The 22956-nt window shown below is 33.5% G+C and overlaps 2 protein-coding genes across 24 annotated transcripts in view; one reads left to right on the top strand and one right to left on the bottom strand.

The window, feature by feature from the left end:
* Positions 1-22956, top strand: part of ADGRL2 (adhesion G protein-coupled receptor L2) — a 621134-nt gene that overhangs the window by 391424 nt on the left and 206754 nt on the right. For all 23 annotated transcript variants that reach the window (XM_053893337.1, XM_053893361.1, XM_053893366.1 and 20 more), the window contains exon 5: positions 9063-9104. The gene's annotated coding sequence lies outside the window, so the exon portion shown is untranslated. The remainder of the gene's footprint in view (positions 1-9062; positions 9105-22956) is intronic.
* Positions 1-22956, bottom strand: part of LOC109246166 (protein ALEX-like) — a 99819-nt gene that overhangs the window by 56308 nt on the left and 20555 nt on the right. The window lies entirely within an intron of this gene.

The raw sequence follows: 22956 nt of genomic DNA, 5'->3' as shown, positions 1-22956 counted from the left end.
TTATCTTAGAAAATTAAGATTCTTCCTGAGGGGCAGAAAACTTAGTAGGAATATGTGTACAGATAACATTTTTATATTTACTTACATTACTATAATACAACCTTTTAAAATAATATGTCAAATAATAGATTATAATGTTCCCTCCCTGCATGAACTTGAAGTAAATTCTAGCAAGAACTGGCCATGCAGCTCATGGATAAAGAGAAGCCTAAGAGGGAGGATATCACTGCATCCATTTATTTATTTATTTGTCTATTTATTTATTTTAACTTTATTTAGTTTGAGAGAGAGAGAGCAGGCAGGGCCAGAGAGAGGGAAAGAGAGAGAATCCCAAGCAGACTCCACACCATCAGCGTAGAGACCAATGCGGGGCTTGAATTCACAAACTGTGAGATCATGACCTGAGCTGAAATCGGATGCTTAACAAACTGACCTGCCCAGGTGTCACTGAAGCTATTTACTGTTATCAGTGTTGACTATCTTTTAAATAATCCTTTCCCTGTTTTGAAGAATACTCTTTATTCTTTTGTGGAATTGAATTGTGGGTATGAGGGTTTTGGTGTATGACTAGAGAGGTGATGTATGGGGGCCCCAGGTTATCTGAGATTTGCTGTCCTTTCACTGAAAAAATTTCTCATATCTAAGTATCTGCCAGCCTTGGGGAGTTCCTCCTGGCCAGGCATTGCAATGTGCTAACAGAAGCAAAAATATAACAATAAGCCTTCTTGCGTTTCATGGGCTCTCTCTTATGAAAAATTAACTTTTCACAAATATGATTTGAAGAAATTTATGGTGTTCACTTAAGAAAACACTCAGAATTCCATGTTACTGAGGACAAGTTAGGCTAAGATCAGTAACACTGTGCAGCGGATTCAAACTACAATTTTGCTCTAAAACTATAGAAACTTAGACAAATTATTTAATCTTTGTGCTTCATTTTCTTCATATGTAAAATGAGGGTAACAATAACACCTATATCATAGGATTATTATGAACATTAAATGAGACAGCACATGTAAACTGCTTAAAGTAGTACCTAGGACATAGGAAACACTCACTAATTCCTATCTGTTATTATAATTATTTGAGATCAAGGAATTAAGACAAAGATATCAAGCAACAATGGAAGCTACACTAAGAAATCAGTGATTTCTTAGAAGACATTTGACTGATCATTCTCTGAATAAATATATTTATTTCCATGTAGCTAACACCATATTAAGGCATGCAAGTACTCTTTTTTTTTCCATCTGTAGAAATGGGGTGATAATAGCAGTATTCCTCACAACATTGTTATAAGGATTTAATTATAAAACTTAGCAATTTACCTGCCACTACTAATAAGCACTCAAAAAACACTAGTTGTACTACTATTGCTAATTATTATTATTATTATCTTTATGATATAATAAGATCAGAGTCTGAGACATACATGTGAGGGCATAATTACAATTTTATAGTATGATAAGAACAGAAGAGCTAACATTTCAATTATTTTTAAGAAGGAATGCAGTTTTTCCAGATGGAGAGGAAGGGAATAGCATTCATGAATTCCCCATGTGTTTTACCTAAACTTGACTTGTTTTAAAAAAAATCAGTGGGCCCACAGTTATTCCACTGAGAAAGTACTGTTGAATTGACCATGTCCACACAAACTAATCAATCAACAGGTAATTGAAAACCAAATCTGTGAAATACGCAGATGAAGTGTAAGACAGCCTCCCAGCTGATTTTCCTATATCCACACTCTGTCTTCTTTAGTATACTTTTCATAAGGTTGACACACTAATCTTCTTAAATGCAGTTTTCATCATGCTATAGCTGTTGGAGAATATAGTGTTCGTTCCCAAATGCCTGCTGCATCAAGCCCAAATGACTGTGCCTAGCTTTAAGGATCCTCCACAGTCACATTTCAGAGTATAGCACGAGCACCAACATCACCTGGGAACCTGTTAGAAATAGATAATCTCACACCTCAATCCAGACCCACTAAATTAGAGTCTGCAGTTTAACAAGATCCCCAGGAATGCAAATTAAAGGTTGAGAAACACTGCTATACAATATCCATTAATCTAAAGCAAACAAAATCACTCACCCATAACACAGCCCATGGTCCCATCAAGAAGAATGAAATCCTTTCATTAATATCTCTGTATCCAAACAATCCCTTTGCTCATATTCATAACACCATTAGAAATACCTTATTTCCTTCCCCTCGACTATCTAAATCCCATCCATTCCTGAAGGCCCTGTGGAAAAATCCTCTATCTTCCATCAAACGAACACCATTTCAAGCCACACTAACCTTGCTGAAAAATTCTTGCGTTTATGTCACTACCATTTCGTTGCTCTTATTTATTATCCATTAAATAGTCATTTTCTGAATGCTTATTATTGTTTACCATGCACTGTTGCACTGGTTAGAAAACAAAAATGCAGACCTTCCTGTCTTCATTAAGCTCACAATCAGAGCAGTCAAGGTTCAGTAGAGATACCTTAAGTTCCACAGACAAGAAGTGCAAATGGGTAGATGTACAGGTGCAGGGCCATATTGGGTAAAGCAACCTGATTTGTGCTTTTTTATTGTTGTTAGGACTACTTAAATGAAGGAAGTAAGTTGAAATTTATTAAAACCTTCTGTGGCACAAAATAGATGAAACGTTTTAACTGATAAAGAGAGATTGTGCTTTGTTTCATGTTAATTTTATAATCCTGGAGATGATTAATTTTTTGTAGGACAGCAACATGTCTTTCTTCATTCATTCAACAAATACCAGAAATTTTCAAATAGCTCCTATTTGTCCTTTTCTGACTCTTTAAGCCTCAAACATGGTATGCACTAAATAAATACTTGTTGATTGAAGACAGTCTTTGATCTCACGTTGGAGACTAGGTTTACACACATGGAACGGCCATTGTGCAAATGCAGCTTTTCCTCCTACTGCTTTTCATGACATAAGGAAATGTTCATGAATTTGCAATGACACTTTGGTTTACTAGGAGTGTCTTTTGGATCAAAAAGTTCCTCCAGGGTGCCATGGAAGTTTCTGTTTCTCTGCAGCTAATGTTTTCATTCACCAGAGACTGTTTTGGGAGTATAGCCAACCAAATGGAATTGGCTAGTAAAAGCTTTTGTGGGTGAGCATTTCAGAAACAAGTTTCAAGACCATTTGCCAGCAAAACCCCAGCAGGTAGAATTTTAAACAACATAAGTTAACATAAAGGCTTGATTTGAAGAAGCCTGGAGGAGCAGGAAAGAGTAAAGTGAAGTATGTAACATCCTACATTCTTTGAGGGTAAGAATTAAAGTTAGCTTTCCTTATTGCAAAACTACTCATCAGCTCCTTGGATAGAAACAGATGCTTCTGGTAGACAGGCATTCTCCAAAAGATCTCATGCTCCAAACAACAGCACTGGAGTATATTAAGGTTAGATATTATTACGTAAGACCTTTTGTGAGCCCCTTGTATCCTTCAATGTGATTTGAGAGAAGGATAACAACATAAGGAAACGTCAAAACCGAACTAAGTAAAAAGAAGACTTCCAACTAACGTAAACTGGAACTCTATAGGATCTGGTATTATACAAAAAGTGACCATCACTTTGACTAAAGAATCAGCAATTTCCTTATATTTATAATCTTCGAATTACTTACAACTTCCCCTTATCTTAATCAGCCACCTTGGCGAAGGTGAACATTCCCACATCATGTGCAATTTTCTCTTCAACTTTTAATTTCTCTGGGTACAGGAAAAAAGCTCTGGGCCCTTAACTGAGCAATTACTATTTCTTAAGTGAATATAGAGTTTGAGGATAGTGCCAAAATCTTCCTTTCATCCAGAGAACAAGTCTAACACAGTCAGCGGCATACACGTTGTCTGGCAACACCCCAGCTTTAGGTTGAAGAGCCAAGTCAAGACTGAAAGGGAAACTCATTCTTCACCCCTAGTCACTCCCTGGCATCTACTGAGGTTCTTGAAAGAATGCCAATTAGGACCGATTTACATGTCTCCTTGGAGGTTTTAGATAACTCTTCACTCTAAGAACTGTTTGTTTTTCTCATTTAGACCATTTCTCCAGAGTAGGATTTGCAAACTTGCTGCTGAATATGCTGTTTGCAGATCACTGCTAGGTTTCCATACTGACATAAAGCACTGGTACTTGAAAAATTCATTAAGAAGTGACTCATCTGAACTCCCAGATCTCAATCTGTAGAGTGATTCTGCAATGTTGTCCCAGAATTCAAGCAACAGAAATTAAAGAGTTCATATGCAAACGGTTTATAAAATACACCTAGACAAGGCACTTATTGCTTCATAGCTCATGCCATTGTTTGAGGAATTCTGTTTTTAAATTTTCTTTATATGGAGCTGGAATCCACTTCTCTGGAACTTTTTGCCATTTGTCTTGGTTTTCTAAAATACTCGCTGTCTCCTTTACATAAGAAGCCCTTCAAATATGTGAAGATAGTTTCCGTGCTTCTCTTCTTCTGCAGTTTTCTCTTTTTAATTAAACTTCTATTCCTTCAGCTACTCCCTAGGTTATATGGCATCCAAACTTCATCATTAATGAGAAGCTAAGTTTTCAATAACCATATGTTGAACATAGTCTTTTAATGATTAGCTCAATTAAAATTAAAAATACATACAAACTGTACCTTAAATAACCTTTTTTTATGTTTGGTCAAGTTTTCATTGATTGCTGTATTTAGGTGGTTTGTAATACCTAAGATACCATCTAGAAATTGCCATGAAAATGTCAGACTGGTAAACCCAGCTATAGAAAGCATCTTTTTGGTTGCCTCCATTAATGAAAATGTTACCAGACACTACTAAGTGGTGACTGAAACATCATGCTGAAATATTACTGTTAGCTACTGGTGTAAAATTTCTCACCAGAGAACTATGTTTGCTATCTAAATACAAATTTTAGCAGGCACTAAAATTGTTAAGAAGACCTAAGATCACTTTGCTTCTTAATTACAGTTTAAAAAATTATTATAAAAGTATCAAATTAAAATAGTTACTATTTGAAAAATTCTAAGCATTTATGAAATTATAATAAGCTAACCCTTTAAGTCAGAATTGAAGACAGTTTGAATATTCCCTATATGCCCACAAAAGTTTCTCTAGTCTTTTGCAAAATAAAATGATGATTTGTCCAACAATGTAGATGGTTAATATTCACCCAAGTGACATCAGCGATTTAATGCATCATGCTTTTTCTTCTCATTAAAATTGCTATTACCGAAGCTTGGCTAAATTTTCTTCATGCTTGGCTTTCCACTTAAGTCTGAGACTCTACAGGTTTCCTCTTATATCATGTTTTACTTTGTCTTCAGTTATTTTTCTTCCTTCTCTTACCTGCTTTCAAGAAATAGAAAGAAGCTCTTTGATGTGCCAATTCTGAGTATATTCAGATAAAACGCAAATAATTCAATAGACTTCTTAAGGAAGAAGAATGTGAGAGGTCGTTTCCCTTATTCGTTGGCTATTTTATTGAGGTTAGATGACCCATGGTAGAGGCTTGCTGGAGTGAGTTTCAAATTGGCAAAAAAAACACAAAAACACACAAAAAACTAACTTGCTATAAAGGAATGGTGGCAGAAAGAGAAAAAAAGTGAAGTAGGAAAGTCCAAATGTATATTCTTATCAAGTCTTACACTTGTCCAATAGTTACAAGCCTCTCTGAAAATATTTATATGTGTGGGTGGAGGCAAGTTGCCCATTAAATTGTAGGAAGTGTTATCAGATTCATCAGGACTTGGTTGTAAATTTGACTACACAGTTTTGGCTCATAGAGAAATAAGGAGGAAATATCTGATTAAAGTGTGCATTGCTGCTGAGGCAACTGAATGTTGCCATAGCAATTGAGATGAAATGTGCAAGAAGTGAGATAATTAAATCTAACCCCTTTAGTAGTTTTGACAGTCAATGCACTGCCAATAGGAAAAGTTATCTACAGTATTAAGATAAAACACATTCCTTATGGAAAGTCTCCTTACTAGTATTTTGTTGTTCCCTTTCTAAATACATTGCTTTAGGTGTCTAATTTGAATGTTCTCTTTTAATAATCAAATACAGTTTTGACCTTGGTCTGCAGCTGCCTAGAATTTCTGCTAGTTTATTGTATCATGGGAGCAGACATCTATAAAAAATATCCAATTTTTTTCCCTCAAGTTCTTAGAAAAAAGTATTCTGAAGCCAAAGCTGTCATATTTGAGCTTGGAATTCAATAATATCTAGAACGTGCTGCCCTCTTCAGGAGCTGGTGCTTAAAATTATTTTGCTTTTTTTTTTTGAGCAGTTTAAAAATTATAAATATGAGTTATAATATCAAAAATAGTATTAATAATTCTTTGGGAATAAGCACCACATACAATAAAATATTTCTAAGTTAAAAGTCTTTTCCATTAAAATATTTCATTAAAAATCAATAAATACAAAATTTTGAAATAAATTGTCAATATGTGCAATTAAGTATATAAATAGTTTCCTTAAAAGGAACTATTTTAAGTTTCTTTAAACTTAAGAAACTATTTTAAGTTTCCTTAAAACTATTCCTATACTCATTGGCAGAATTCCTGAATCATTACAGAATTTCTACAGAAACTATCCAAATGTTTCTTTAAAAGTAAAAATGTTTAAAAACTAAGATATCCTCTATGTCAAAATCTAAGTAGGACACACTTCAAATCTTAATTTTATTCTCCAGAAAAAAAGTCAGTAAATTTTGTGAACATCAATATCTGTCATTTCAGGGACACCTGGCTGCCTCAGTAGGTAGAGGATGTGACTTCTGATCCCAGGGTCATGAGTTCAAGTCCCACGTTGGGCACAGAGCTTACTTAAATATACATACATATATGTGTGTGTGTGTGTGTGTGTGTGTGTGTGTGTATAAAATTTGAATTTTTAGCTAGTTTTTATTTATAGAAACATTTTCTTTACTGGAAATAATGATTCAAATTACATTAACACATGACAATTATTATTCAAAATTATTTCATTCAAAAATAGCCTTGGGGCCCCTGGGTGGCTCATTGGGTTAAAGCATCAACTCTTGATTTCAACTCAGGTCATGATCTCCAGTTGGTGAGATTGAGCCCTGCTTTGGGCTCTGTGCAGACAGAGCCTCCTTGGGATTCTCTCTCTCACTCTGTCTCTGCCGCTTCCCTGCTTGCATGCACGCTCTCTCTCAAAATAAGTAAATAAACCTAAAAACAAAAACAAAACTTTGAAGGGTCTGAAATGTCATTATCCAAAAACTCAAGTAAAAACCATTTTCTGAATATGTTTTCTATTAAAATTTCCTTAGACATCTAGTTCTGGTGGGGGGGGGGTAGAGGGAGATGACTCAGTGTGTTTTTCTCTAAATTGTGATATTTAAAAAATAAGTAAATAAAGGAACGGAAAATGACCAATACATAATAACACTATCAGGATATGAGAAAAGCATATTTTCTTACATACTGACATGTTTCTTTATTTTAGAACTATTGACACTAAGAAAGGTAATTTTGTACTAATTATTAAATGTGAGAGTAAGTTTTAATTACAAAATTCTAAAGAACACAAGAAATTCAAGAAAAAATTCCTTTTTCAAATATAATTTTGTTCTAATTCTTATCATGGGTGCAATCAAAACCTTGTTTTTAATGAATAGAAAACAATAAGAAAATAAATAATGCTTTGTTATCATTTATTTAGTGTGGAAAAGTTGGAGCTTAGACTTCTAATTTTGTTTCTCACCTCCTACATCAGATTTCCAGTTCAAGATTCCAAACAGGAAAATAACTTATATATAAATTTGGATTTAAAAAAAATGGTCACTCATCCAGATGGCCAACAGGCACATGAAAAGATGCTCAACATCGCTCCTCATCAGGGAAATACAAATCAAAACCACACTCAGATATCACCTCACGCCAGTCAGAGTGGCCAAAATGAACAAATCAGGAGACTATAGATGCTGGAGAGGATGTGGAGAAACGGGAACCCTCTTGCACTGTTGGTGGGAATGCAAATTGGTGCAGCCACTCTGGAAAACAGTGTGGAGGTTCCTCAAAAAATTAAAAATAGACCTACCCTATGACCCAGCAATAGCACTGCTAGGAATTTACCCAAGGGATACAGGAATACTGATGCATAGGGGCACTTGTACCCCGATGTTTATAGCAGCACTCTCAACAATAGCCAAATTATGGAAAGAGCCTAAATGTCCATCAACTGATGAATGGATAAAGAAATTGTGGTTTATATACACAATGGAGTACTACGTGGCAATGAGAAAGAATGAAATATGGCCCTTTGTAGCAACATGGATGGAACTTGAGAGTGTTATGCTAAGTGAAATAAGCCATACATTGAAAGACAGATACCATATGTGTTCACTCTTATATGGATCCTGAGAAACTTAACAGAAGACCACGGGGGAGGGGAAGAAACAAAAAAGAGGTTAGATTGGGAGAGAGTCAAAGCATAAGAGATTCTTAAAAACTGAGAACAAACTGAGGGTTGATGGGGGGGTGGGAGGGAGGGGAGGGAGGGTGATGGGTATTGAGGAGGGCACCTTTTGGGATGAGCACTGGGTGTCGTATGGAAACCAGTTTGACAATAAACTTCATATATTGAAAAAAAAAAGAATGTATAAAAAAAATGGTCACTAATGTTGGCCTCAAGAAAGTAGAATGACCCTCAATTTTCCCTTAAAGAGTTTTGGGTATAGCTGTCACATCTATAGAAATGAAAGTTTCAACTGAGCTAAAGGGGAGAAGGAGAGTAGTTCATTGACAACATTCTCTTAATCCTAATATATTTGTTTGGGGAAAATATAATGTTTTATTTCTGACTTTGAAACTCCTTACCACAACAATTGCTTAATTCTAAAGTAGCTCTGTTCAAAATCATGTAATACATGTTCAAGAATTCTTGGAACACTGATTTGTGTTTTCTGCAATAGATTTACTTCATTTTTGTTTTGCTGCTGATGCATTACATTTGGTGGTTAGAACCCCTGTGGATGGAGGTATAATAAATAATAATATTTTCTTTGCTTTCCAGGGTATTTATGGCATAATGATAAATTTCATCTTTCCCAGAATGGTAAGTAAAGAGCTCTTTCTATATATGATAGTACTCAAACAAGAAAGAGTGAATTGTTATAATAAAAATGGAGTGGCATTTGCTAAAAGTATTGAATGATCTGATAATTATAAGGCAGCTTATATTCTTGAAATAAATGGATGCTGCATTCAAATTCTATAAGCATTCCAAAATTCTCACCATGTACAGGCTCTTCAGACAGAGTATAAGATTTCTGGGTGTTGTTGTTGTTGTTGTTGTTGTTGTTGTTGTTGTATTGCATTTGAACACAGTGTAGTCAACATTTTGTTTTCTGGGATAATTTATTTTAAAGTATACACAGATATAGAAATAAATGTGGTTTATATTCTATGAGCATAAAGAAAAAGCATATCTGTGATACATATTGAGAGTTGGTGAGTAAGAGTCCTTTGGAATTTTTACTGTTACATAAAAACTGATTGTAATTTATGTTTGACCAGGGCTTTGCAGCATCTGTGAATTTAAAAATGTTTGTTTTCTAAGAGCATATATCATAACTTCTCCTAAGCAAGCTAGCTACTGTATGATTTTGTTTAAACACATAGTTTTCTTGCCTTTATGTTTTTATGATGTCAAAAGGTAATGTTTAGTTTTAGTCTTAATCATAACCTCTTTACAATTCAAATAACAATAAAAATTAATTTTATTGAATGGGAAAGGTCAATGTAAAATGATATTTCTCAGCAAGTTATTACTGCTTCCTATGATGTTTTTTCCCAGTAGTCTTGGATAGTCCCTATAAAAAGAAGGAATTTCTCACTGTAGAAAAAAATCACTTTGAAATAAACCGATCATCAAAATTGCTATTAATAACAGTGGAAATGCAGGGCACAAAATACTTACATTGTACATTGTGCACATGTGTGCTTGTGTATCAAGAGGAAAGAGAATTGAGAGCATATGGTAGACTTAGGAAAAAAACTCAAAAAAAGGTGCACAAAACAGTGGAAAATGGGTAGTTTAATAGTCTTCATTACATCTTCAATTCCTGAATTTCCTATAATAAATATGTATATTTTTATAATCAGAACAACACCATTATTTGAATATTAGGCTATTTAAAACAGTATATTTATTATTAATGAAATGTGAATATATGTAACAGAGGAAATAGGTCTTGTGCCAATTGCATAATCAAAATGATCTTACACAATTTTAAAAGAGCAAAGGCAAAAACAAAACAAACAAACAAAAAACTGCAGCTAAGCCCAGAAGGAACCAAAAATATAAATTGAAGTTTAATTGGATTAAAAAAAAAAGATAATGAAGAATTTAAAATGAGGTTAAAGCTATCACTTTTATTAATTTTACTCCCATACAAAAATACTCCTAGAATTCAGGTATATGTGTGTGCAAAAATAAACATTTTAAAACTGAAATGAAAAGATCTGCATTTCACATTGGTGTATAGTTCATAAGAATTTGATATTTTATGAAATTTTTAAGAAGAAAAGCCAATATAGGGATGCCTGGCTGGCTCAGTCAGTAGAGCATGTGACTCTGGATCTCAGGGTTGCAAGTTCAAGCCCCACAAAGGGTATACAGATTACTTAAGAATAAAATCTTCTATAAATAAATTAATTAACAAATTAATTAATTAAATCGTTTTTTAAAAAAGAAGAAAATGTCTAGCTAGAAATAGGCTAAAACATGAAGGTAAAACTTTTAAAATAAGCTCACACTTTTAAGACAGTAAATCAAACTCCTCAATAATAACAGAAAACTGTGATCTAAAATCTGTGTAATTTACTCACCTACAACCAATAATCACCTTTACAAGTTTAATGTACAGAATTATTTTAAGATCCAAGATTGAGAGTAATAAAGTATAATAGACAACTAGGTAACTACAAGAATATGTTAGCACAAGGGCTTTTTTAAAATCTAAATAATATTTTAAAATCATTTATTAATAATAAACATAATAAATAGCAGAACTAATAGAATATTTTCAAGATTAAAAATTTCTTCTCAAGAGTAATTTATTATATGAAAATACAGCATAAATGTATGAGCTGCAGTTATATCTCAAATATCCAACAACTTTATCTGGACATAAGCCATAATTTTAGAGGAAATTTAGGGAAGAAAAAAAAGCGCTCTAGCCAGCATCTTACTCATGTTCACATTAATACTTCCCAAATTCTCACTTGCATCCCACTTGCTCTCAGTTTACATAAATCTAAAACAGAATTTGTTCTCTGATTGTCTAGCTCACAAACCAGGAAGGATATTATAAAAACCGAGAGGGGCAAGAGGAATGAATTGAAAAGTCAGAGGCTGTTCCCATCTTTTCATCAGTTGTAAGAATTGAGGGACCAAAGACTAACTATATCATTGATTTTGAGAAGATATATCGTATACTTTGGGTTTAAAATTTCTGATCTCTTAAATCAGAGAGTTATACTGGAAGATTTTTTATTAAATCTGAATTCTTTTCTAGCCCTATAATTTTACAATAAAATGATGTATCCTTAAACTTACTATACAGAACATAAGATAATATTGTGAGATTTGGAGTCATTAGAATGAAAAGGTTTTAATGATTAAAAGGGTTTTAATGATTAAAAGGGTAATTTTCATTCGTTTGCAAAATTCACTTGTATTGAAAGTCTCATCCAAATTATATTGTATAAATGAGAGACTATATATTGTGCATTTTGATAATATTCTTTTCATATAGCTATTTTTTAAATGTACCTAAAAATTTAACATGAAATTTCTCACTTTGCTTTAAATACCATTGTAAATAATGTGTGAGGGAAAAATCTAGCATCAGTCTTTTCTAAAGACTGGGAAGCCAAATTCATATCTATTTGTATATGGATGTATATATTTCTAATAAGTTTATGCTGCAAAGAGGCTAATCTGATTTATTGGGGAATCAAAATTTTAATTCTTAATTCTCTTTTTGCTTCTACTCTATCTTTAGTACAACTGACATATCATGACATTTTAGAAAAAAGATAAACAAAATTAACCTCCCACCCATAACCAAGATCAGGTCAGTGTAACAAGTTATTGGATAACTAAAACATCTGCTCATTCCAACTATTTCTTTCTGATTTGTAACTGCAAATTTAAGCAAGCTGCTAAATTTCTGAATTACTATGTGAACTAAATTGAAAAGTAAATATATATTTTGTTTCACATGTATCTATTCAAACTAACTTTAAAACAGAATAAATCTTCAGAATTAACAAGTTTTTCTAATAGATTAGAGACAAATGCCAACTATTTAAATAAAGCAAATTTCTCAGTGTAATTAATCTGCTCTTCAGCAAAATAGATCTTTCCTCTCATTCCCAATTCTGGCTGTACTTAATGAACAACGATTGAATTCATATTTCTGTGAATAGTCACAGCATCTAGTCTTCAATGAATAATAAAATATGTTTTATTTCTGAGAGCATTAATAAAAATTTGTTACTTTATTTCATGAATGACAAAAGTTCCATATTGGAGTTAAGTATAGCCAATAGTCATTGTGCAATTTATCTTTTAAAATTCCACAACGGTTTCAAATATATCAAATGTCAATTTTTAGGTCAGATGTAGTAATAGTAAAGAATTGTTAATTGGCCAACAGGTTGATTAGTTTAATATTTTGAGAAAAGGAAAGATTAAAAACAGTTCTCTCTTTTTCCTTCAATTAAAATTGCAAGCAATTATTCTTGTAGATTATAGATCTCTTTTGGGATTTCCGGTTTCATATAACTTTTTGGTTCATTTCACAGGAATAATATTCATCTTAATTAGCAAAAAACAGTTGATGGGCTTTTTATAAGAGGAAATTCACTCCATGCACTGATTACTGACACTAGATTATTCTGTTTAAAAATAATAATAATAAAGCTCTGCTTTTAGAGCAGTTGGTTGAATATGTTATCTGTTAATAGCCATTGTCTTTGAAGACGGGATGTCTTTCTTGATGGATGGTTAATACATTTTGTTTTAACCACAGAACTTATTAGCAATAACCTAAATTGGCTTATGAAATGAGTTTTTACCATTTCAGTTCAAACATACAAATCAAAATTATTAAATAAATAAAAAGACATTTCTGGTGTGTTATTGAATTGCTTTTCACAGTTTATAAGGTTAAAATACTTGCTTCCTTTTTAAAAAATTAAATATTTAGCAGCTAAAAAATAAAATGTCCAATACACATATAAGAAATAAATCATGAATGCCTGTGTCCCCTGTGACCTTCCAAGTTCTTTTTGTGCCCTTCTATAATTCCTTAACCATCTTCCCCAGAACTAAACAATATCCTAAATTTTCCCTATCCCTTATTTTCCTTATAATTTTATTGCATGTATTTGCACCCCTAAACATATTATTATTTTGTTGATATGTTTGCAATAATATGTAAGTGAAAATGTATGTATTTGTCTGTGACTTTTCCATTCAACATTAAGTTCTTCAGTTTCAAACTTTTGTTGCACGTAACTATAATTCATTAGCTTACCCTGTTGTATAGTATTCCATTGTGTGCCATAATTTATTTGTCTTTAACATTGATTGGTATTTGGGTTACTTCCAATTTTTTGGTTTTGTTTTTTACTGTTTACATGGTGCTGCTATAACATTCTTTAACATGCATAAATATATGTACTAAAATTTCTCTAGGGCAAGCAGTCCTTAACCAGGAGTGATTTTGCCCCCAGGTAGTGTTTGGCAATGTGTGGAAACATTTTTGGTTGTCCTAACTTGGGGGATTCTACTGGTTTCTCATAGATAAAAGCCAGGGATGCTCTAAAAACCCTATAAGGCACAAAACAGTCGCCACAACAAAGAATTATCTGGACTAAAATGCCAATAATGTGAGGTTGTGAAATTGCTCTAGAATATATACTTGAAAATGAAATTGCTGAGTCACAGAGTATGAAGTTTCAAATTTATTAGAAAATTCCTAACTTGCACAATGTATCAATTTTACATTCCTGTCAACTATGTAAAGATAAATGTTCCAATAGTTCTACAACCTTGTTAGCACTTATTATTTGTTGTCAGGTACCTTAAAATTTTTATCACTTTTCTGAATAGGAGATAAAAACTCCTCAGAGTTTCAAATTTCAATTCTTTGATTACTCATGATATTGTGCATCTTTTCTCACTTAATTAACAATTAGGGTTTTCTGTTCTATGAGGTATTGATTCTCTTTAACCAATTTTTTAAAAATTGAATTGTAGGGACACCTGGCTGGCTCAGTCAGTGGCACACAGGACTCTTGATCTCAGGGTTGTAAGTTCGAGCCCCATGTTGGGTGTAGGGGTTACTTAAAAATAAAATCTTCTAAGGACACCTGGGTGGCTGAGTCAATTAAGTGTCCAACTCTGGATTTCGGCTCAGGTCATGAGCTCACAGTTCATGGGATGGAGCCCCTTGATGGTCTTTGTGCTGAAAGCACAGAGCCTGCTTGGGATTCTCTCTCTTCCTCTCTCTCTGCCCCCTGCCCCTTCCATCTCAAAAATAAATAAATAAATAAATAAATAAATAAATAAATAAATAAATACACACATAAATAAACTTTAAAAATAGAATAAAATCCAGGGGCACCTGTGCAGCTCAGTCCGTTGAGTGTCCTACTTTGGCCCAAGTCATGTTCTCACAATCTGTGAGTTCGAGACCTGCGTCGGGTCTCTGTGCTGACAGCTCGGAGCCTGAAGCCTGCTTCCGATTCTGTGTCTCCCTCTCTTTCTGCTCCTCCCCCACTTGCACACACTCTCTCTCTCAAAGGTAAATAAACATTAAAAATAAACAAACAAATAAATAAAGTAAAATCTTTTAAAAACAAATTTAAAAATTCTAGGCAATATCTTTATTAATCCATTGTTCTTTATTTGTGTAATAAATGTCTTTTTCTAGCTAGTGGATTGCCTTTTTACTTTTTTTTTTTTTTTAAGCGTGTATTTGACCAAATGTGGGTTCAAATAGGGCAGCATCAAACTGACAGTGTTTGGGGTGCTCTCCATCTTTTCACTTTATTAAGGTGCCCTTTTACGACAGAATTCTGAATCTTAATGCAGTTAAACTTTAACAAAGTTTCGATTTTTGCTTATATCTTACATTTCCTACATAAGAAATCTTTCCCTTGATCTCGGTGTTTTTAACATTTTGTTTTTCACATTTAAGCCTTTAATCCATTTGAAATTTTTGTGTATGGTGTGAGTTAGAAATAAATTTTTAAAATAGAAATTATAGTCTTTACACCATATACTGAATGGTTTATACTTTCCCAAATCATCTTCAAAGCTAGCTTTTTCATGAATCAATTTTCCATATATTTTATGATCTAATTTTTAGCTCTCTGTTTTTTTCTTTCAATTTGTTTATCCCTTCACCAATATTTCACTGCTAACTTAAAAACCTGGTAAGTTCCTCTATGTGATCTTTATCGAGAGTATTTTGGCTCCTAAGATCATTCTTTCTTCTATATAAATCTTAGATTTTATACAATATTATATAAATGTTATATGTATATTTTTATATGTAATATTTTTCAAAAAAGTTTTATTTCATAAATTTGTTAGACATATCTCTACCATTTTATTAAAATTTTTAATTATATGTTTTTAATGATTTCTTTTTTAAAGTGATAGTTTCTAATGTTTGTTTCTGGTACACGGAAACACAAATAACTTTTGTATTTTTGTTTTATCCAGCAAACCTTCTCAACTTCCTTATTAATTTTCGTACTTTATCTGTATTTTCTCTTGTATTTCCTATAAACACAGTGCTTTTTCTGTGAGTAATTTCAGCTTTGTTTCTCCCTTTCCAGTTTTTACACCATTTCATTTTCGTGTTCTCCACCAATAGACCAGTCTAACCTAGTATTGCACAGACATGATGATAGTAGACAACTTTTTTTCCTGTTTTTAAAACTAAATTCTATGAAAGTTTCACCATTAAGTTATAAGTATTTGTAGATATCCTCTGTCAAGTTAAGAAATTTTCCTTTTTTGTTTTTAGTTTGATTTGATTTTTTAAAAATCTTTAATGGATATGAAATTTTAGCATATTTTTTTCTACATTAATTTAGAGGACAACATGATTTTTCTAAGGTTGCTAAGCACTGAAGTATCTCTTACCTTAAGGACGTTTACTGAATGGGGTGAACAAGAATTTTATTTTTCATGTTCTTGCTGGTACTAGAAAAAGTGACACACCCCAAGGCTTGTGCTGGAATCCAAAATGCATATATCCTTATCATTAACCGGGTCTACAAAGCAATCATCTCATAGAGGAAACTGCAAGAAAAACTTTAAGTCTTAAATGTATAACTAAGGAGAAAAAAAATTCTCCTCTAAAAATTCATAATCATAAAACAGCCTTACTTTTATTCCAGCAAAAATTCATATAATCTCAGTGGTGTAAAGATTCCAAGACAAGGATTTAAACTGGTCCCTAGCTGTGCCTTTTGGGCTCAGTAGAATTAAAAAAAAAAAAATCCACTGTAGAGAGCCCATCTTCATTTCATCACTCCAAGAATTTTAACAGATAGAATTCCATAGGTATAAGTTAGAAATCACAAACACACTATTTAAAAAGGGGGTGGTGGTGAGAGTCGAATAATCAAAAATTAGGTGAAAAAAAGATAAAAAGCAGAATCAGACCCACAAAGACATAAAATATTGGAATTACCACATTCATTCTTTTTTGTCTTTTTTATCTCATTCATTGTTGCACATAAAACTAAATTCAAAAATATTTTCTTTTTTTAACACTTAATTTTCTCATGAATAACACATAAACTTTCCTTTCTCTAATGTAATAAATTAATGATATAGTCAGTTTAACTTACAAGCTAAACCTGGTTATACTGAAATGGAATTTGATCACATTTATTTACCAAGCTATAAGAACTTCGGGAAACAAAAAAGAGTAGAAATAAGAATCGGTATTTTTCTGTTTAGCTTAAACAAACCAGTAAGATTGTAAATATTGTATTATACTCAAAATACCAAAACATACATTGATAGCTATTATACAAAACTATTTTTCAAACTTCTTTTTGTAGACAGATTCCATTTAGCTAAATACTCAAAAATGATAAGTATATTCTAAGTTATTAGAATATACTTTACTTATGTAGCATGTTATTTTCACCCAAAAATCTCAAGCACTTTCAAATATCTTTACATTTGTCTTTTGAAAAGTTCTAGAAAGGAGTTGTAGTCTTCCTTGACCTTGAACTCCTGATTGGTCTTATGGTGCACACTCCACCAAAAATGAGCCAATCGTACAGTCTGTCCTTGTAATTTTTTAAACTGGAAATCCAAAGCCAACTTGTAGGCAAAGGGAGAATTGATGGGTTTATGGACCCTAAGGAAGGCTGATTTTGAGCCTTAATTCCAGTTATTAAACTTTAGGGATCTATGAACCAGTAAATTGCTTTGCTGAAGCTTATTTGAATTATTTCCATAACTTGCAACCAAAACGGTCCTGATAACTACACTTATATAAAGAAAATGAAATCCTGAGATGGTTTCACTGCATGCTGATAGTAATAGAAGGCAATGGATGAATAATACTTTTAATGCCTTTTCTACCACAAGGTTAGAGAATTGGGAAGAGTCTGAGGTAAGTTCTTTTGAAGCCCTGCTTTGACCAGAATGTACTTCTTCCCTCTGATTTAATCTTGAGGGTCAAAGTTAGGATTACTTAAAGTTATTCCTTATAACAAGGTTTAGGATCCCTACATTTTGAAAATTAAAATTTCTGGTACCTAAAGAAGCCCTTCCTGGGTGTAATGTTATTTTCCAGTTTTCTTTTTGAGAGTTTACATCCCCTCAAGAGGAAGGGACTGAAATTTAAGGGAAGAATGTAACAATTATTGTGCATTTCATGCTATATTAAGGACCCAGTTGGCCCATTTCAATTTCTTTTCCAGTTATGTGTCAAGGGATGAATTGTGCCCCCCATCCCCAAATTCTTGTGTTGAAATCCAAAACTCTAGAGGTGCCTGGCTGGCTCAGTTGGTGAGGCATGTGACTCTTGATATCAGGGTCATGAATTCAAGCCCCACGTTGGTGGTAGAGATTACTTTTAAAAAAATTCCAAGAGGAGGAAGAGGAGGAAGTAAGATCTCAAATTCTAATGTCATCCTCCATATTATAAATGCAATTTACGTACTTATTATTTGGCAAAAATTGACAACTTTATACCCTGAGAAGAGAAACCATACTGCTTTTCTTACTTTAAATTAAAAAAAATAGCTTCAAGGGTAAAGCAGTGGGTCTTTGTATCTACCCATAGATAGGAAACATTGACTCTAATAAGAAAGATAACAAATAATGACAATTCTTAGGGGTAATCTCTGCACTAGTCTACACTTGAAATCAAAAGCACTCTTTCCAACTATATTTAGGTAACAGAAGAAAAACTTGCTGAATATACCTGTCAAACTATTAATTCAATAAGTGTTTGTTTTGTGCCCATTATATTAAGTGTTATATCATATAGAAATATCAAAACAGACATTGACTCCTGATTCTGCAGAACTTTCAGTTTAGTTAATAGAAGCCTGATTTAAAAAAAAAAATGTGATGCTTACAGGAGCCTGGAACGGAGGCAGAGAGGGAGAGTGTCTGAGTCCAAATGACACTTCCTGGAGGGACCACTTATTCCATACTCAGATATCAACAGCCAGGAGGACTTTAAAACTTGAGTAAATAAATGAGCATACCCTCTTTCATACGGTCTTTGTTATCTGTACATACTTTGTAAAAAGGCTGGCACAAAAACTAAATATTATCCATGGTCTACTTTTCCTGTTCTAAATGTATATATTCATGTATTCATTACACAAATATTTTATTAAAGGAACCTATGAAAACCAGGCCTCTTAAGCTGACTGAAAAGCCTCAGTATGAAGTGACATATCAGCAACCACCTAGTCCTTGGCTTACTTTTTCCTGGCTCATATTCTAACATGGTAGGGACGTCAGATTATAATCTTACCCACACAGAACAATAGCATTGAAATGTTTCTAGACTTGGGTTAGCATCTCCAGAAACAAAAAGATCACTCTTTCTTCTATCAAGATATTACATCTCTGAAAAAGTCTGACTCCAAGTGGTTCTGTTTTTAAACTGAATTATACCTCATAATACCTTGCAGCATCTTAATTCAGTAGCCTTTGGACATTCAGAATAAAGCTAATCCCACTCCCACATAATACTGTTTTTAATTCAGAAAATAGTAGTGAGATTTTTGTGAAATTAAAATAGGCTTAGTAAAGAAAATGTGGAAAACTAAAAGAAGTAGATAAAAGGAGGAACCAGACATATTCTCGGTACCCAAGACACCCACATTTAAAATATTGATATCCTATTTGCAGCCTTTTTACTGTAAGTGATTTTCTCTGTCATTTTACATAATTTTATCCTCACATATGTAAACGCACACACACTCTGATAGAGTTTCCATCTAGTGGGGAGAATCTGCCATTGAGGATAAATAGGCAGGCACTGGAGAAAGACAGATCTGGGTTCAAAGTCAAGCATTACCTTGCTAGCTTTTATTACTTCCAACATGTTACTTAATCTCTCTTAGTCCCAATTTTTGAATCCATAACTAGAATCTACTTCTTGAGGTTGTGACTAGCATTAATTAACATAGAATGTTTAGCACAGTGTCTACCAAAAAGTACATGCTGAATGATGATTAAAATTATTATGTTTGTGTCTATACTATTCCGTAAAGCTATCAAATATAATAATGTTCAGGCTAAAAGTTTCTCGATTCTTTTAACCTTTCCTCATATGAAATGTTTTTAAGTTCCCTTGCCATACAGGCTACTCAATCCTAGAAGGTTTATAATTTTTCTATTTGTATCTTCTTTAAAATGTTGCTCTCAGATTTGATCGTGGTAATCTGAAGAATCTGAGTTAGAATCAGATCATCTCCTTCCCTATTCTATGAACATCCTAAATTTATTAATGCAATATAAATTATTTCTTCTTCTCCTTCTTCTTCCTCCTCTCCTCCTCCTTTCCCCCACCTCCTCCTCCTTATACTTCTTCTGTAACCATAATATATACCATTGATTCCTTGCCAGGTAAAGCTCTTCTTTTTTTCCTCTTAATACTGTTAGTAAATCTCATATCTCTCAAATTGAATTCAGGCAGTTGGTGTTTTGTCCCAAGGCAGAACCTCCCAATTATTCCAACCAAATTATATATGGTTAGATTCTGCCCATTTTTTAGTTGTTAAGAACTTTTAGATCCTGTTCTTATAATCTAATGGATCTACAACTCACTTTTCCTGTTTCATGTGACCAATTTTTGACAGGTATGCCTTCTTCAGCTTTATGTCAGTCATTGATAAATATGTTTACATCAGACAAAGACAAAGCCAAGACTGGTGGTATACCACTTGAAAAACCTTTCTCCGGATGCCTTAAAATTACCATTGGGTGCTGACACGGATGCCTTAAAATTACCATTGGGTGCAATCATTCAGCCAGTTATGAAAACACATAATAGTACTATTCCTAAATCTGTATTTCTCTATCTGGTACACAATGATATAAATAAAACCTTATTAAATCACTTGCTAGAATCCAGATGTCTATTTCTATTGCCCTCATATACTGGTTTATCAACTTTATAGAAAAAAAATAAATAAGATTGGGTTGCATAGCTTATTCTTGTTGAATTTATACTTTCTCCTAATAGCAACTTTTAAAAAATGCTCACAAAATTGTCTTTTGTGATTGTGATTTGTAATTGTCTTTTATAAATATAATCTAGGCTATTCTCTCCCCAGCAACATTATTTTCATGGATTCGAAGTTTGCAGACTGCCATGTTTTTTTTAACATAAAGTGCTTTTCTCTTATCCCTTTCACTCTATTTCTCAAAGGTAACCAGCTAAACACTCCATAATCTTACTGAGAAGGTCTCTAGTAATAACTCATAGAGGTCCAGGGACATACTGGCACCTAGACCAGTCAGATTCTCCAAGTATGGCACACGGGTGAAGTGCTCAAACCATGAATTTAGCGATCTTGGCTCAAATCATAGCTATACATTTCTCTAGTTGTATGTGCTGGGACAAATTATTCAGTCTGATAATAATGCATGTTTTATAGCTAGGATGATTAAATGAAAAATGCAAATAAATATTAGTGTATGATAACCTACTCTGTCCTCAGTGAATGTTATTTACATTAGAAACAATCTAGCTACGTTGTCTTTCAATTTTTGGCCAATGTCTAATGGCCTTGACTTCATCCATTCCACAAATACATATTGAGTAGTACTTGGTACATACAAGGTACTCAAGATACTGTACTGAACAAATCAAAGTCCTTGCACTCATAGCGCTTACACTGTAGTTCAGGAGAAGAAAAACACATAAGTATGTGAAGCAATGGCAGTCAGTGATTAGAAGAATGAAAAGTTTAGGAATCAGAGTATGTTAGAGAGAATTATTTTATAAAGAGTGGTCAAGATCCTGAAGAGATGGCATGTGAACAGAGATATGAATGAACCAACAGGGAAGAAACATAAAGAAGTAAAAATGCTTTCCTTTCTTTTTCATGAATAAATTTTATGTCTTGAACTTAAAAAAAAAAATGAGCCTATTCCTGTATTGATCTTCTTCCTTATTTCATGCTAAGGAAATCGTTTTTGTTCTCTTTAGCATCTTTCACAAGCCCCAGCTCTTTTTGTGCTTTAGTCTTGCTGATGTTATTTTTATAGGTCTATGCTATCTTCATATATTTGTGCTTGATTATGTGCCCCCCTTTTACCTTTTTCTGCACATACTGTTTTAAATTCAGAGCCTGTCAGTTGGTCCCTGTGCTGCACACTGGTTTCTCTGGTTTCCTCCCCATTCTCTTGCTCATTAGAATCATTTGTGTTTGCATAGGCAGAACACTGCTTAAATCAAACTCTGAGAGCACATGGCCACTTTTCCCCAAGGTTCCCATCATTTCCATCTTACCTACTGGTTTCTGTCAGAATTGGGTCCAGAGTAAGAGTTCCCCTTACTGCTTACTCCGCCTTCTGGGAAATGAAATTATCGGCAAGGTCGGTCAAGAAACTGTCAGTGTTTTGCTTTCTGAGGAATGAAAGTTTCTGCAGATACTTTGAGACTGAAATCCCTAGTGCTAAGATAAGTTGCTGCCCTGATAATTTTGTGGTCTGCACTAGAAAAACATCCTTCTGTATAGGAAGTCTGTAGTGCGGTCACAAAGTGCTATCACTTCTCTCTGTCTCTTCTTTTATATTCATCTAGATTATTCTCCAGTGTGTTCCCACCCACAGGTTCTTGAATTTTCATGTAGGTTCACAGCTTTTAACCAGTAAGGACTATTCACCTATTTTTTTAATTAGCTTGGTCTAATTACAATTAAAAATAAATTAGATTAGAAATTAAAATTGTTACATGACCAAAGTCTATGCCTAGGAAACCAGGAAGTTTCCCTACAGCTTAATATTAACAAGCAGCATGAAATCATAGAAGACTTTGGAACAGAAGGTAGCGTCTATTCTTGACCAGGCCATATACTATTTTGCAGATATCAGAACTGAAGGGCCCTTACCTGAAAGATGGGCGATCTGGACTCTCTACTTTTGCTGAAGAGCAAAATGTCACCTAACATGGTTAACTGACTTGCCCACAGTCTCACAGCTACTTAGAGATGGTGATTGAGAGATAAGGTGATTTTCCCTTAGGCCCGTACATTTCACCGCACCAGGTTACCTTCCATTTCCCCTCAGTGAAAGCCAAGTAATATCTGCCTTACCTACCTCACAGAGTTGTTGTGAGAGGGAAGGAGCTAACAGGTGTGTAATGACAGTGGTTGTGTAAAGG

This window comes from Panthera pardus, unplaced genomic scaffold (genome assembly GCF_024362965.1).
Source record: "Panthera pardus isolate Hobbes unplaced genomic scaffold, ASM2436296v1 HiC_scaffold_11, whole genome shotgun sequence".
Taxonomy (NCBI): Eukaryota; Metazoa; Chordata; class Mammalia; order Carnivora; family Felidae; genus Panthera; species Panthera pardus.
This window is presented reverse-complemented; position numbering and strand designations above follow the sequence as displayed.